The 16,660-nt window shown below is 42.0% G+C and overlaps 1 protein-coding gene across 1 annotated transcript in view; it reads left to right on the top strand.

Annotated features, from left to right (window-relative positions):
- NUDT9 (nudix hydrolase 9) overlaps positions 1-16,660 on the top strand; it is a 49,836-nt gene that overhangs the window by 9,091 nt on the left and 24,085 nt on the right. The gene's annotated exons all lie outside the window — the stretch shown is intronic.

Genomic DNA, 16,660 nt, shown 5'->3' with positions numbered 1-16,660 from the left:
GTTCACAAATCTCAAATGAGTGGAAATTTCCTGTAACAGTTGCTTTCTCACTTTCCAAAAGAGGCTATGTTACATGCTGTCCTCTCTCCTCAAACTTCCTATACTCTCTTTCCTACTATAAGCTGGTGGCCTTGTCTCCACTGACAAAAACAGAAGCAATCACAACCACCAAATTGATCAAATTCTTTGCACCTGATCCCAGGCTGTCTGCCTTCACTCCTGTTTCCATGGATGAAGTGTTCCTGCTACTAACTTGGGCCAGCATCTCCACTTGGTCACTGAATCTTATCCTTTCCTGTTCCTCCTGTCCTCTGAAGAACTTCACTTTTGAAAGTATTCTCTCTTCCTTCCTCCTGTTGGAGCTTATTTTTAAACAGTCCTCTCCCTGAAAGGCAAGTCCTCCTTCAGAACCCCAAGGGTTTGCTCTGTGACACTTCTTGAATCATTTTTAGCATTCTTCTGATTCATTTCATCGCCATGCAAATATACTCTATCTCCTATCTTAACAACAAACCCTGTTTTAACCACACCTCTCTCTACTTAGGAGCCCTGGTGATGGATTGGTGAAGTAGTCCACTGCTAACCAAAAGGTTCGCTGTTCAAATCAACCAGTGGCTCCTTGAAAACCCTCTGGGGAGTTCTATGACTTCAGTTCTCAGCTCCTTGTCACAGTAGCCAGCAAGGTATTTTTTAAATGAAATCAGATTAAGTCAGTCTCCTGCTTCAATTGGTCCAGGCTTTTTATTACAGGTAAAATAAAACCCAAACTCCTTGCTTTCTTTTGCAAAGTTCCATATGATTTGATCTCTGCCTGCCTCTCTGATCAGATTTAATCCCCCTTTCATCAGAACCAAGTCCCTGGATTGTACAAATGGTTAAGCACTTGACTACTAGCTGAAAGGTTGGTGGTTCAAACTCACCCAGAAGCACCTCAGAAGACAGGCCTGGCAGTCTGCTTCCAAAAGGTCACAGCCTTGAAAACCGTACCAAGCAGTTTTACCGTGCACACGTGGGGTAGCCATGAATCAGAAATGTCTTGACGGCAACTAGCAACAACACTCAACAGAACCACTATGTTTTCCATAAAAACTGAGCACAGAACCCAGTCCTTTTGAGATTTGTGAACAGTAGACATAAACAATTATCTCTTAAGACAAATGTATAAGAAGAAACTGGGCAGAAACCCAAGAAAATTTACTAATCCTATAGAAATTGGAAGACCATTTGAAAGTTGCTCCTTGAATGTATTAAATGCTATTTTAATGACATGATAGAATTAATGAAGCCTCCTTGGGTCAAATACTCACTTGATTTTCCATGGTCCAGTATTTGGTTTTTACTAGGGCCAAGTAACTTTCTAGGGGTTGATTTTCAAACAGCAAGTAGTTCTCTGCCACGGAAGGCACAGCCCTGCTCCAGAGCCCTAGAGGTCTGCTCTGTAGCTCTCTTAGGGGGACCTGCCAGAGATGCTACATAGCCTCCTTATCCACCATAGATAACTCTAGCACCAACAGATCTGTGGGGTCGTATGGGTCAAGAAGCAGGCTGGCTTGTAGCACAGCCTGATGTAGAAACCACTGTTTCTTTACTCAAAGCTGGAGTATTCTAAGTTACTAAATAAATGTGTCAGAATAGTATTCCCAAAAGTAGTACTTAGGTATGTGTTATCTCCAAAAGCCTAAGAGGCCATGATGCATTGTCCCTCTTTCTTAGTGGTGGACAGTATAAGGTGCAACAATTTGTCCTTTAAGTAGAAGGGATGTCTCAGACCATTGGACCACTAACAACTTCACAGATGTGGCAGATTCCTGAATTTTCATGGGGTTTACTTCCCACCGCTGACACTCATATGTCTTACTAGAGTTTACAGTACTCGTCACTTCCTGCCCACTGGGTCCATTTAGTGTGATGTCAACAATGCAATGGACCAGGATAATGTCCTGCAGAATATCAAGAAAATTAAGGTCTCTTTGGACTATATTGTGAAGCCCTGGTGGTGTAGTGGTTAAAAGCTCAGCTGCTGACCAAAAGGTGGGCAGGTTAGCAGTTCAAATCCACAAGCTGCTCCTTGGAAACCCTATGGGGGCAGTTCTACTCTGTCTTATAGTTTTGTTAGGAGTTGGAATCCACTCAACGGCAATTCAGTGGACTGTATTTGTAAAAAAGAGCTAAAGGGTTAATGTAGGGCTTACAATTAACTTTACCCAAAAAATTTGGTCATTTTCTTTGGTTCCTGAGAGATAACCCTAAAACCTTGGAATTCCCACAGTGACTGGAGCCTTCGTTATCTAAGAGAGTTCCAGACCTGAAGGTTTATGCTAAATTGTTCGGTGGGAGAACCACCATGTAATAACCAGCCCACAATCAGGGAAGGGAGGTAGGAGGCTGAGTTCACTCAAGTGGGCAATGATTCAATCAATCAGGCCTATATAATACGACCCCAATATAAAAGCTCTGGACACTGAATCTCCATGAACTTCCTGGTTGGTAAAAGAGATGGGTGCTTGGTACTCTTTCGAGATGGAGATGAACTGTGTTGGGGACCCTCCAAGACCTCACTCTATATGTCTCTTCATTTGTATCCTTTTTTCTATAATAAAACTGTAAGTATAATAGTTTCCAAGGAGCCCTGGTGGTACGGTGGTTAAGCTCTTGGCTGCTAACTGAAAGGTCAGCAGTTCAAACCCACTAGCTGCTCTGTGGGAGAAAGATGTGGCAGTCTACTTCCATAAAGATTGCAGCCTTGGAAACTCTATAGTTCAGTTCTACTCTGTTTTATAGGGTTGCTATTCGGACTCGATGGCACTGGGTTTTTTTGTTTTTTTAATAGTTCTTTCCTGAGTTCTGTGAGTTGTTCTAACAAATTATCTAGCCTGAGGGAGTAGTGGGAGCTAGCAGGTCAGAAGTGAGAGGGGGGACTACTGCGAACCCCTGAGGTTACAGCTGGCATCCTGAAGGGGTAGTGGGAAACCCTAAATTTGAAGCCAGCAAGCCAGAAGTGAGCGAGACCTGAGGGCTCCCAAGCTTGTGGCTGATACATGAAGTCCTGGCAGATGTGGCAGTCTGGAGAATTGTGCCCTTTAATTTGTGAGATGACTTAGCTCTGATGGTTAAGGTCAGAGGAAGAAGGATTGCTTTTGCAGTTGGTGTTAGAATAGAACAGAATTGAGTTGGATTGATTTTCCCTCAGTTAACAAAACCCTGGGGCATAACTGTGTCTGCCCTTTCTGAAAGGTACCTCCTTTTGATCCTCCTTAATGATGGAGATTGAAAACATTCCCCTGCTCAACAGTTACATATCAAGTGTCAGAGGCTGTGTTTTAGGTAAAGATAGCACATTGGTGGAAATCCAGGTGGTGTTACCGAATGCAGTGGGTTCACTGCTTGTACTCTTGTTAAGAATAACTGAGAATCAAGCAGACTGAAAGACAAGTTTATTGCAGCAAGTAAGGAGACAAGGAGATCCATCTCAAAGCACTGTCTCCTCGAACACAAGGCTGGAGAAGGTTTTTATACTATGTGGGAAAGGGGAATTCATACATATTAATTAAATTCCTGGTCAGTGGTATGTTTATTTATTGTGGGGCCGGGCTAGAAATTATCACGGGAGTAGCAGATGGACCCCTGCTTCTGAAGTCTGGTGATTTTTAGTTTCTTGTCATGAGACTCAGAGCTCGGGCTTAACTTCAGATCGCTGATTATCTCACAGCACATACACGGGGGTGTGGTTTCAGTTGGTTTGTCTGAAAGACATTGGTAAGCAGGGAGATTAGAAGGAAATAGGATGATTAGAAGGAAACAGGATGGGGGCGGGGGGAGCATCTCAATCTCACCTACAATCTGCTGTCCAAAGTTGCACTGCAAAATCCTTCAAGGGCACAGCCCCCAGCTCAGAGCCTATTTCCTAACTGGTCTCAGTTGTTAGTAGTTAAGAGCTACTGCTGCTAACAAAAAGGTTCAAACCCACGAGACACTCCTTAGAAACCCTATGGGGCAGTTCTACTCTGTCCTGTAGGGTTGCTGTGAGTCAGGATCAACTCGATGGCAATGGGTTTTTGGTTTAGCACATTGGTAGAGCCCCTAAGATTATAGCTACCACTTAATTACTTCTATGAGAATCTACCAGCATCTACCACAATCCGTCTGGTTTTTGCAGGAGTGATAGGAGTAAATTGAAGGAGACTGGTGAGGATTGGAGCCCTGGTGGTGCAGTGGTTAAGAGCTACAGCTGCTAACCAAAAGGTCGGCAGTTCAAATCCACCAGCTGCTCCTTGGAAACTCTGTGGGGGCAGTTCTGCTCTGTCCTACAGGGTCTCTATGAGTTGGAATTGACTTGACAACAACGGGTATGATGAAGACCACGACCCCTGAATTTTAAAATCTTTGGTAATTGTGCTAATCTTTACAGTTCCACCAAGGATGAGCTATTGCTTCTGATTTACTTGGCTCTTGCTTTCATAATGCCTGTCTACAGTTTACGGAACCAATGACAGCATTCTACCAGCTGCTAAGTATATCTATTCCCATTACTCATCAGGGACCAAGAAAATACAGGCAGTTCCCAGGTTACAAACATCTGACTTATGGACAACTTAAGAACGGGCTACCATAAAGACTATTGTATTAAAAATTTGAGTTAAATACACACAATGGCTTATAATGACGGATGTACATACTACTTTTATGAAGAAAATAGTGTGTAGTTTGGGAGTGTTTTGTAAGTGTTTTACATGCATAAAACCAAAAAAGCCAAACTTATTGCCTTTGAGTAGATTCTGACTCACACGGACCCTATAAGACAGAGTAGAACTGTCCCAGAGGGTTTCTAAGGAGCGGCTGGTGGATACGAACTGCTGATCTTTTGGTTAGCAGCTGTAGCTCTTAACTACCGTGCCTCCAGGGCTCCTTTATACTATGCCTAGAAAGGTAAAATACATACTATATACTAAGACAAACATTTGACTGACACTAAATAAGAACCATATGCACCTGTTATGACTTACAAATTTGACTTAAAGACAGACTTAGGAACGGATCTTGTCCATAACCTGGGGACTTCCTACAGCCACAGGGTAGATTTGGAGACCCAATGGACCCACTGTGAGTTGAACTTGGGCCAAGATTCCATTTATCACCTGGTCCTAATGAGCGTCTAACTGAGGGCCCTGATAGCCTTTCAGGTTCCCTGGTATTTGTGTCATTTCAATTACTGTCTCCAACAGCCCTCAAAAAGTCTGGGTATTACTCTTTATCTGTTGTACAATTACTCTGTTAAATGGTCTCAGGTCTCTTTGGGAAAGAATTGGAGGAACATGAATCCTGTATAGTTGGCGATGGTATTGTAGCGTGCTCCCCTTAATCAATGATCCTGGAGTCTAAGAACTAGCTCAGGAAGACAACTCCCCATGAATAGCTTTTCCTGGCACCTTAGAGGTTACATTTCCTACAAGTTCCAGAAGGTGAATTTCCAGCAAGTTCTGCCTGTGGATACCACAGTGACTTCTCTGCCATCCAGTGAACCATGGCCATACCCTCTTCAACACCTCTAGGGGTAGTAGCTTCTCCATACATCTGCTATTTCTATATTCTTTAGGGTTCTTTTTACTTCTTACTAGCCAATCATTTGTTACTCCAATCACCTGTTATAGTTAATAATTATTTATATTAAACTTTCCCTGTTCAAATTACTGCGTAGTATTCATCTCCTGATTGTAGCAGACTGACACAACTCTCAAGATTCACTCCTCACTTGTTTCCTCTGGTTCCCCCCAGACAAGGAAGCTAAAAGCAGGACTTGTAATTTTTTGGTTATGCTACTTCTTCCTGAGGAGGGACTACATTTCCCTGCCCTGCTCTTGTAATGATGCAATCTGATGATATTTATTGGTTTGGAGGCAATGAGAAGAGGTGGGGGCACTTCTTAAAGGAACAAGCATCATTTTGTGAAGCACTTGCCTCAGGTGAGGTCTTTTCAGAAGTCATAACCATCTAATGGCTTATGACATCCTCATTCACTTTTGCTATGGAAGCAGCCAGTGAAAAGAAACAATTTAAAACTGGGAAATTAGTATATTGTTTTTACTTGTACCTAAGTATACAATAACAATATTGTCTGCTTTTGATTTCTATTAAAAAAATCAAACCAAACCCGTTGCATCAATTCAATTAAAGCAGTATGAAACTTCATCAAACAGAGCTTTTACTTAATTTTCAGCACCTATGAACAGCCGATATTTGACAAAGGCCCAAAGTCCATTAAATGGGGGAAAAGATAGTTTCTTTATCAAATGGGGCTGGCATGACTGGATATCCATCTGTAAAAAAATGAAACAGGACCCATACCTCACACCATACACAAAAACTAACTTAAAATGGATCAAAGATCTAAATATAAAATCTAAAACAATAAAGATCATGGAAGAAAAAACCAGGACAATGATAGGGGCCCTAATACATGGCATAAATAGTATACAAACCATAACCAACAGTGCAAAAACACCAAAAGAGAAACTAGATAACTGGGAGCCTCTAAAAATCAAACATGCTCATTAAAAGACTTCACCGAAAGAGTAAAAAGAGAACCCATAGACTGGGAAGAAATTTTTGGTTACAACGTATCAGATAAGGATCTGATCTCTAAAATCTACAAGATACTGCAAGACCTCAACAACAAAAGGACAAATAATTCAATTAAAAAATGGGCAAACGATATGAGCAGACACTTCACCAAAGAAGACATTCAAGCTGCTAACAGACACATGAGGAAATGCTCAGGATCACTAGCTATTAGAGAAATGCAAATTAAAACCACATTGAGATACCATCTCACCTGACAATACTGGCACTAATCCAAAAACCACAAAATAACAAATGTTGGAGAGGTTCTGGGGAGATTGGAACTCTTATGCACTGCTGGTGGGAATGTAAAACAGTATAGCCAATTTGGAAAACAATACAGGGCTTCCTTAAAAAGCTAGAAATAGAAATACCACACGATCCAGCAATCCCACTCCTTGGAATATATCCTAGAGAAATAAGAGCCATCACATGAATAGACATATGCACAACCACATTCATTGCAGCTCTATTCAGAATAGCAAAAAGACGGAAACAACCAAAATACCCATCAATAGATGAATGGATAAACAAATTATGGTACATACACACAATGGAATACTATGCAACAATAAAGAACAATGAGGAATCTGTGAAACATCTCACAATATGGATGAATCTGGAGGGCATTATGCTGAGTGAAATAAGTCAGTCACTAAAGGGCAAATATTGTATGAGACCACTGTTATAAGAACTCAAGAAAAGGTTTATACACAGCAAAAAGCATTCTTTGGTTACGAGGGTGGAGGGGGAAGGGAAATTACTAGCTAAATAGATAAGTGTCAACTTCAGTGAAGGGAAGGACAACAGACAATACAGGGGAGGTCAGCACAACTGAACCAAAGGAAAACCATAGATGTTTCCTAAATACATCCAAACACTTTGAGGGACCGAGTAGCTGGAACTGGGGCCTGGGGACCATAGTCTTGGGGGACATCTAGGTCAATTGGCATAACGCAGTTTATAATGAAAATGTTCTACATTCCACTTTGGTGAGTAGCATCTGGGGTCTTCAAAACTTGCGAGTAGCCATCTAATATACATCTATTGGTCCCATCCCACCCGGAGCAAATGAGAACAAAGAAAATCAGAGACACCAGGAAAATACTAGCCCAAAGGACTAAAGGACCACATGAATCAGAGACTCCACCAGCCTGAGACCAGAAGAACTAGATGGTGCCCCCCCAAAAAACACCCAGCTACCACCAATGACCACCCTGACAGGTAATATGACAGCCCCAGACAGGGAAAGAGAAAAGCTTAGAACAGAATTCAAATTCACATAAAAAGACGAGGCTTTATGGTTTGACAGAGTCGGGAGGAACCCCCGAAACTATGATCCCCGGACACTCTGCTAACCCAGCACTGAAACCATTCCTGAAGCCCACTTTTCAGACAAAGATTAGACAGGCCTATGACACAAAAAATTATCACATATGAGGAACTTTCAATCAAATACATGAGACCAAATGGGCATTCCTATCCAAAGGCAGGACGAGAAGCCAGGAAGGGACAGCAACTAGAGGAAAGGATACAGGGAACCTGGGATGGAAAAGGGGAGAGTACTGTCACATTGTGGGTATTGCAACCAATGTCGCAAAACAATGTGTGTATAAACTTTTGAATGAGAAATTAACTTGAACTGTAAACTTTCACCTAAAGCACAATTAAAAAAAAAAAAGTTTTTGCAAGGTCTTTCAGTGAGAGGATGCTCTTCCCTATAAAGTGAAGGCTGCTTCTGCCTGTCTGGAGAATTTTGCAGAATCTAGAAATTGAAGATTCTCAGGCTCTTCTGCCCAAATAGCCCCATCCCGGCTCTCAGGGTTCTACTCATTTCCTATCAGGGCATAACTTTGACCTAGGAGACCTGCTGAGGCTGTGCAGTCAGTCTTCTTTGAAGCCCTTCTAACCCATTCAGTTAAATCCTAGGCCTGACTTTTAGCATAATCTGCCCTATGGTGGTGGGACATAATCTTCTCCTTAAATAGTGCCACGGAAGACTTCTGAATATCTATCATGCTCTCAGTAGATAATCGATACAACTTAACCTGTAGTTTTCTTCTTCAAGGCATTTTAAGCCATTAACAACAACCAGCCAACTCCATTCCTTATAATTACATGGCTACCATACTGTTCGAGAGCCTCCGCTACATACATAAGCCAATGCCTTACCTGATATCTGCACGTCATCCACCACTAGTGAGGTCTTAGAATTGTATTACTTCTGCATTCCAGGAGTTACTCAATTTAAGCCCTAGCCAAAACAAAACAAACCAAACAAACAAAAAAACCAAACCCTTTGCTGTCGAGTCAATTTCTACTCATAGCTATGAGGTCCTTATTGCCGTCCAATCGACATGATCCAATCACAGAATCCTATCCTGAATGTCTCATTCCATGGAGCGGCTGGTAGATTTGAACCGCCAACATTTTGGGGAGCAGTCATAGCTCTTACACACTGTGCCACCAGGGCCCCGAAGGATGGAAGAGAATAGCATTTTTCTAAAGGTATCGGTTCCCCATTGTTCACTGGTTGTCCCACGGAGTACTAATGCCCACGCACTTCCAGGTGGGCGGGAGTACAGCCAGAGTAGGTTCCTACAGGTGTGCATTGAAGCCTTGGTTTCAGAGAAGCCTTTGCCTTAGAGAAGGGCAAACGGTGAGGTATATAGTGCCACTGAGTTAAGGTATTTCAAATTTACACTTGGGTGAAGCCGATTATGGCAGCCACAGTTGAAGTAAAAAGATGGGTTGAGAGAAGTTGGGGCGGGCACAACAGATATGTGATACCGTGAACTAGGAGGAGGAAAGTGTTTTAAAATGGAGTTCTGGAGGTCGACAGGAGTCAGAGTATATAGAACCTTGTAAAAAAAAATTTGTAAGCTATGGTAAATCATTTGGATTTTATTCTAAGTACAAAAAACCATTGAAAAGGTTTTAAACAATGGTCTAAAGAGATCTCATTCAGATTTTTGAAAGATCACTCAATCAGCTGTGTAGAAAATGGATGGCTATGTGGTGCAGTGATTAAAGCAATCGACTGCTAACCAAAAGGTTGGTGGTTCGAAACCACCAGCGGCTCTGCGGGAGAAAGATGTGGCAGTCTGCTCACGTAGAGACTCACAGCCTATGAAGCCCTATGAGGTTGCTATGTGTCAAAATCGACCTTTCGACAGTGTGTTTTTATGGGACGGGAGAGGAAGGAAGAGACCAATTAGAAAGCTACAAATCGGCATGGGATGTGGTAGTGGATGGAGGAAAAGCATTTGAGATGGAAAGAGATTTTGAATTTAAATCAGATTTGCTGATGAAGATTAGAGAAAGGGAGGGTTCAGAGATGATTCTTGGATTGTTGACTTAAGAGATACAGTTGCATTCAACGTAGAAAATGTCATACTCAAACTGCATATGAATGAAAAGCACATATACCCTAATGGACAGAATAAATGGGATGGGAACTCCTGACTGTGGTGGTACGTCCAGATAGCTCTTGTAGTACTCTCTGCACCTCTGTTGGTACGCACAGTAGTTGCTGGTTTGATGTAAACCCTTGTTGCCTTAGTTCTCACACTGGCTGTAAATATTATGGGAAGACCCTGTGGAGACTTACAGAACTCATCAAAGGAAAAAAAAAATTACTGACTTAAAATACAGAAACTACTCTGGTGTTTTGTTTTGCAACTGTTAAACAAGCTAACGTTGTTTCTTTTACGTAACAGCACTAAAGGCATGTCAATGAAAATATTTTTAACTGCAAAAGTGCATTCCCTGAAATTTCTTTCATGCAGCACATAATAACGTTTGCAAAGACTGTCCTTGAATAACTTTCTCTTGCCTAATTAAATATCTTAGGTAGAGTCAATAAGACTTTTTTTTTTTTTTTAAATAAATGCTCTATTAGGGCATGGTTTGTTAGACTTTCTGAATGCCCTGGATCATGTCCCAGTCTCATCCCACACTGAGAAAACGCTTGGCTCTTTGCATAAACGAGAAAGTTTAATTCTTGCTTCCTGCCCTGCTGGTGCAAGCTATATTATAAATATATTAAAATTTACACTGACCTGTGAAGACAAATGTTGCAAGGTATATTGTATATATCTAGAGTGTGGTCCGTAGGTTCTTACAAAAACCTGAGCGAGGGCCCCGCTGTAGTAGTTCTACATTTCTCAGGGTAACACTGTACCTGCACTAGTAGATTCTCCATGGAAAGGAGGAGAGTGGAAAGAGGGGGCTTGATTTCCTGAGCACTTACATATGCCAGACTTCCTGCTGGCAGGACTGCATAAAGGTTTTTGCTTTTTGTCCCTTTTATGCCTAGTTTGGAGCCCTGGAGGCACGGTGGTTAAGCGTTTGGCTGCTAACCAAAAGATCAGCACTTCAAATCCACCAGCTGCTCCTTAGAAACCACAAGGGCCAGTTCTACCCTGTCCTACGGGGTCGCTACGAATTTACTCCTATTCTTCCTTCAGATATCAATCATCTCATAGTGAACCTGTAGGACCTAGTAGAACTGCCCCAGAGGGTTTCCAAGACTGTAAATCTTTATGGAAGCAGACTGCCACATCTTTCTCCCACGGAGCAGTTGGTGGGCTCAAACCACCAACCTTTCAGTTAGCAGCTGAGCATTTAACCACTGTGCCATCAGGGTTCCTAGGGTCAGCCCACTACACAGGATTAAAACTTAGATCTGTATGACCATAAACTGAAATTCTTAACCAAGCATTTGTTCAATATTTACTAAGCATCTGTTATGTGCAAGCGCTGTGCCAAATACTGTGGAGACAGTGGTGAGCAAAGCTGGTCGGCGACCTGCCCTCATGAGAAGGTGGGTTAGTTGGGGAGGTAGACATCAGTAGAATAATCACACAAAGACGTTTCAAATTGCAAGCATGATACATGCTATGAAGAGAGGTTCGTGGTGCTCTGAGAGTTTATGAGGGGAGATAGGGTCTTCAGACTGTGGCCTTTCAGAAGCAGATCACCAGGTCTCACTTCCGAGCCACCTCTGAATGGGTTTGAACCACCAAACTCTCCTTTAGACCAGCGCTTCACCGTTTTGTGCCACCCAGGGACTCCATATTGTAAATGTCTGGAAAGAATAACTGTTAGAATTTTTGTTAGACATTTAACAGAAATTATCTTCTTTAATTCTAACTCTGTGATGTTGAGTACTGTATATCCTTATTTTACAGGCGAGGAAGCAGACACAAGGAGGTTAAAAAATTTGCCCAAATTATATGGTCAAAGTAAAAAATATCATAGGGATAATATTTTTGAAATGTTTTTAGATGTGTTTTCATATTCTGAATCTCTTATTGTCCCGGGACACCTCATCCACTGAAACAATAGTTTCAGTGTTTCAGGAGGAAGGACAGATACAAATTAAAACAACGAAGCAACTGTCAAATAGGATTGTTGAGTCTCTAGCATCGGATTAATCTTGAAAACTTGGTTTTGTCAAGGGAGGAAGAGTTTTAAAAAATTCTTTCAGCATGTCCTAACTTATCAAGAAGCAGGCCTGGTGGTTGTCAAGGTTTTCCTAATAGAAAGAACACAGAAGATATGAAAATAGATCCTTGCCATAATGGAAGACGGAGGGGAAAGCAGGCAACTTCTTGCCCGTCAATTATGGGAAAGAGGAAATAGATGACAGTAATGAAAGCAAGTATTAAGAATCTACTAACCTGAGGTCAGGGGCCCCGGTGGCACAGTGGCTAAGCACTTTGCTCTCAATCAAAAGGTTGGTCGTTAGAGCCCACCGGCCACTCTGTGGGAGAAAGATGTGGCAGTCTGCTTCTGTAAAGGTTTGCGGCCTTGGAAACCCTATGGGGCAGTTCTACTCTGTCCTACAGGGTTGCTGTGAGTTGGAACCGACTTGACGTCGATGGGTGGGTAACCTGAGCTCTTGCCTCAACTCGTACCCTATCTATTTTCAGCTTTTACAAAACCTACCTCTGTGTTGTGAGGAATAACATTTGATGGAGTTTTAATGGCTTCCCACTAACTTGGGATAAAATCTTAACTCCTTATCATAGCCTATAAAGCCTTTCATGATTTTGCTCCTGTGTGTATTTTTACATAAAATAAACCCAGTCGTAGTGGCTTATTTTTTCCCATTAGTCCAAAGGCAAGCTGTCCAGGGCTGATGCAACAACTTGAGGAAATTATAAAAGACTTCTCGCACCCTACTTTGTGGGTACACAGTGTAGCCTTGGCGTCAGAGAAGCCTTTGCCATAGAGAAGGGCAAGAAGTGACGTATGCTGTACCACTGCCTTGAGGTATTTTAGGTTTACACCTGGGTGAAGGTGATTGTTGTAGCATTGGCTTCCATCAATAGTGTATGGCTTTTGTCTTACGTTGCCAGTGGCTGCTCCTTCTCTAGGGATTGTGTCCTCTTTTCAAAGAGGAATAAAGAAGGGAGAGAAATGGCAAACGGAAAATAACCATTTGCCATCAAATCAGTTTTGACTCATGACGACCCTACGTGTAAGAGTAAAACTGCTCCATAGGGCTTTCGATGGCTGAATTTTTGGAAGTAGATACCTCATCAGGCGTTACTTCTGAGGCACCTCTGGGTGGACTTCAACCTCCAAACTTTTGGTTAGCAGCCAAGTGCATTAACCATCTTCACCACTCAGAGACAGCAAAAGGTAAACGGTGCCTGCCAAATGGGTCAGTGACTTTTCACCAGGAAAACAACAATGTCCTTCCCAAAAGATCCACATGGTAGACTTCCACTTTCATCTCATTTCCCAGGAAGGGAGACATGGCCCCTTTAGCTGCAGGGAGCATAGGGTGGTAAATTTTTGAACTGTACACATTTCTTCATGTACCATGGAAAAGAAGGGAGAATGTATATTGGGAAGCAGCATCCACCATACCCACCACCTTCCAGCCTCATTGGAGATCATCCTTCCTCTGGCTTATTTACCAGGATTTAGCACATTGGCCTTTCTGTTTCTTGATTATGGCCAAGCTCTTTTCTACCTCAAGGTTTTTGCACTTACAGTCCTCTCTGTCTTGAATGTTTTCTCTAGCTTTTCCAGTGGCTGGCAGCATCATGTCCTTAGGTCTCTGCTCAAATGTCCCCTCTACACAAAAATCATTTTTGACATCTCCTTCCCCCAATCTAAAGTAGTTACTCTTACCTACTCTCTTGCACAGTAAGTTTCCATTTCCTTCATCACACTTTTCATAATCTGGAATTTCTAGTTAGTTTACTTAATTGGCTTCTCTCCTTTAGAAATTAAGCTTCATGAGAGCAGGACCTTGTCCATCTTGTTCACAACATACCCCTGGCACCTAGTACAGTGCCTGGTAAATAGTAAGTACTCGAGAAATATTTGTTGGATAATTAAATGAATGGAAAAAGAAGGAAAGTTGGGATTCTTAATTATTTTTAATGGAAACCCTGGTGACATAGTGGTTAAGTGCTATGGCTGCTAACCAAAAGGTCAGCAGTTCAAATTCACCAGGCACTCCTTGGAAATTCTATGGAGGCAGTTCTATTCTGTTCTATAAGGTCAATATGAGTCTGAATGGACTCAACAGCAAAGGGGTTGGTTTTTTGGACCTGTTCCAATAAACACTTACATCCCTTTCCCATTTAAAAATATTCATTTCTTAGTATCTTTAAAGTTAGTTACGTGCTTACTTTAAAAAAAAAAAAGCTCGCTTCTCTTAAGTTATGATGTGTCACATTCACCTAATTTGGGATGTGGGTAAATTGAGTTTAAGATCTTCCAGATAGTGTTTCAGTTCTGCCCAGGAGCTGGTTGCAGCATAGAAACTTACTACACTCTAGAGGACTTGGGAGTACACGTCCCTTGAAGGGAGGAAACTAGAGAACTGAGCCAAGCGTGATACAGTCCTGGTGCCATGGAGTTGCCAGTTTAAACTAAGTCCACTCTAGCCTCCCCTTAAGGAATGTGTAGTTAGAAGGCGAGGGCCTGAGGAGCTGCCTATGAGAGCTTCTGTTGCTCTCTTTCTTTGATCAGATGCTTTGTGACTAACTGCTTTACTTTTTTGTCTCTAATCACTGACTTGTCCTGCCTTGAGGCTCTGGTCCATCTGAATTCAACCTTGCAACAGAGCCTGCTTAATATATTTCCGGTTTAAGTAGAGATTAAGAGCTGTCAGCCACAGTGAGAGTAAAGTTTATCAAACCAGAAGAACTGAGTTCAGTTATTTATTTTTAAAAAGCAAGCAGATATGTATATATCTTTATCGTGCTTTAAGTGAAAGTTTACAACTCTAGTTTCTCATACAAACATACACACACTGTTATGTCACCCTGGTTGCTCTCTCTGTAATGTGACAGCACACTCCTCCTTTCTACCCTGGATTTCCTGAGTCCATTCAACCAGCTCCTGTCCCTTTCTGCCTTCTCATCTTGCCTCCGGATAGGAGCTGCCCATGTATCTAATTGAATTAAGAAGCATACTCTTCACGAGTATCATTTTATATCTTATAGTCCAGTCTAATTTTTGTTTGAAGAGTTGGCTTCGGGAATGGTTTTAGTTCTGGGTTAACAGAGAGTGCAGGGGCCACATCTTCCAGTGTTCCTCCAGGCTCAGTAAGAGCGTTAAGTCTGGTCTTTTTACTATACTTTGAGTTCTGCACCCCACTTTTCTCCTGGTCTGTCAGGGACTCTCTGTTGTGTTCCCTGTCAGGGTGGTCATTGGTGGTAGCTGAGCACCATCTAGTTCTTCCGGTCTCAGGCTGATGGAGTCTCTGATTTATGTGGACCTTGCTGTCTCTTGGGCTAATATTTTCCTTGAGTCTTTGGTGTTCTTCATTCTCTTTTGTTCCAGGTGGGTTCAGACCAACTGATGCATCTTAAGATGGTCACTTGCTGGCTTTTAAAACCCTAGACACTACTAACCAAAGTAGAATGCAGGACATTTTCTTAATAAACTTTGCTATGCCAATTGACCTAGATGTCCCCTGAAAACATGGTCTCTAGACCCCTGTTCCTCAAAGTCTTTGGTTGTATTCAGGAAACTTCTTAGCTTTTGGTTTAGTCCAGTTGTACTGACTTCCCCTGTATTGTGTGTTTTCCTTCCCTTAACCTAAGATAATTCTTATCCACTACCTAGTTTTTACCTAGTTAGTGAATACCCCTCTCCCTCCCTTCCCACCCCATAACCATCAAAGAATATTTTCTTCTGTGTTTAAACCTTTTCTTGAGTTCTTACAACGGTGGTCTCATACAGTATTTGTCCTTTTGCAACTGATTTCACTCAGGATAATGCCTTCCAGATTCCTCCATGTTTCTCAGAGTCATCATTGTTCTTTATTGTTGTGTAGTAGCTCATTGTGCCAAAGTACCATACTTTGTTTATCCATTCGTCCATTGATGGGCACCTGTGTTGTTTCCATCGTTTTAAAACCAAAACCAAAGCCAAACTCACTGCTGTAAAGTTGATTCCGACTCATAGCAACCCTGCCGCACAGGGTTTCCAAAGAGCGCCTGGTGGATTTAAACTGCCGATCTTTTGATTATCAGCTGTGGCTCCTAACCGCTATGCCACCAGGGTTTTGTTTTAAAAGCAAGCAGTTTATAATTCAGGGTGTGGCCCCCCATTGCAGCTTCAGGCTCTATGACTAGCTCACAGATTATTTTACTCCATGTTTTTTTTTTTAATTTTTTATTGTGATACAGGTGAAAGTTTACAGAGCAAATGAGTTTCCCATTGAACAGTTAATACACAAATCGTTCTGTGACATTGGTTGCCAACTCCAACACTCTCCCCGTCTCCCTCCCAGATTCCCTGTTTCCATTCTTCCGGTTTTCCTGTCTCTTCATGCCTTCTCATCATTGCTTTTGGGCTGGTGTGCCCACCACTCTAGTATACATGACTGAACTATGATGCATGGCCCTCATGTTGGCTGTATAGACCTATCTAATCTTTGGCTAAAGGGTGAACTGCAGGAGTGACTTCAGTACTCAGTTAAAAGGGGGTCTGTGCCATACTCTCGAGGTTTCTCCAATCTCTTTCAGACCAGCAAGCCCTGCCTTTTTTTTGTGAGTTTAAATTTTGT

The sequence above is a fragment of the Elephas maximus genome, chromosome 5 (genome assembly GCF_024166365.1).
Source record: "Elephas maximus indicus isolate mEleMax1 chromosome 5, mEleMax1 primary haplotype, whole genome shotgun sequence".
Taxonomy (NCBI): domain Eukaryota; kingdom Metazoa; phylum Chordata; class Mammalia; order Proboscidea; family Elephantidae; genus Elephas; species Elephas maximus.
The sequence above is the reverse complement of the archived record's forward strand: the minus strand, read 5'-3'. Positions and strand labels throughout refer to the sequence as shown.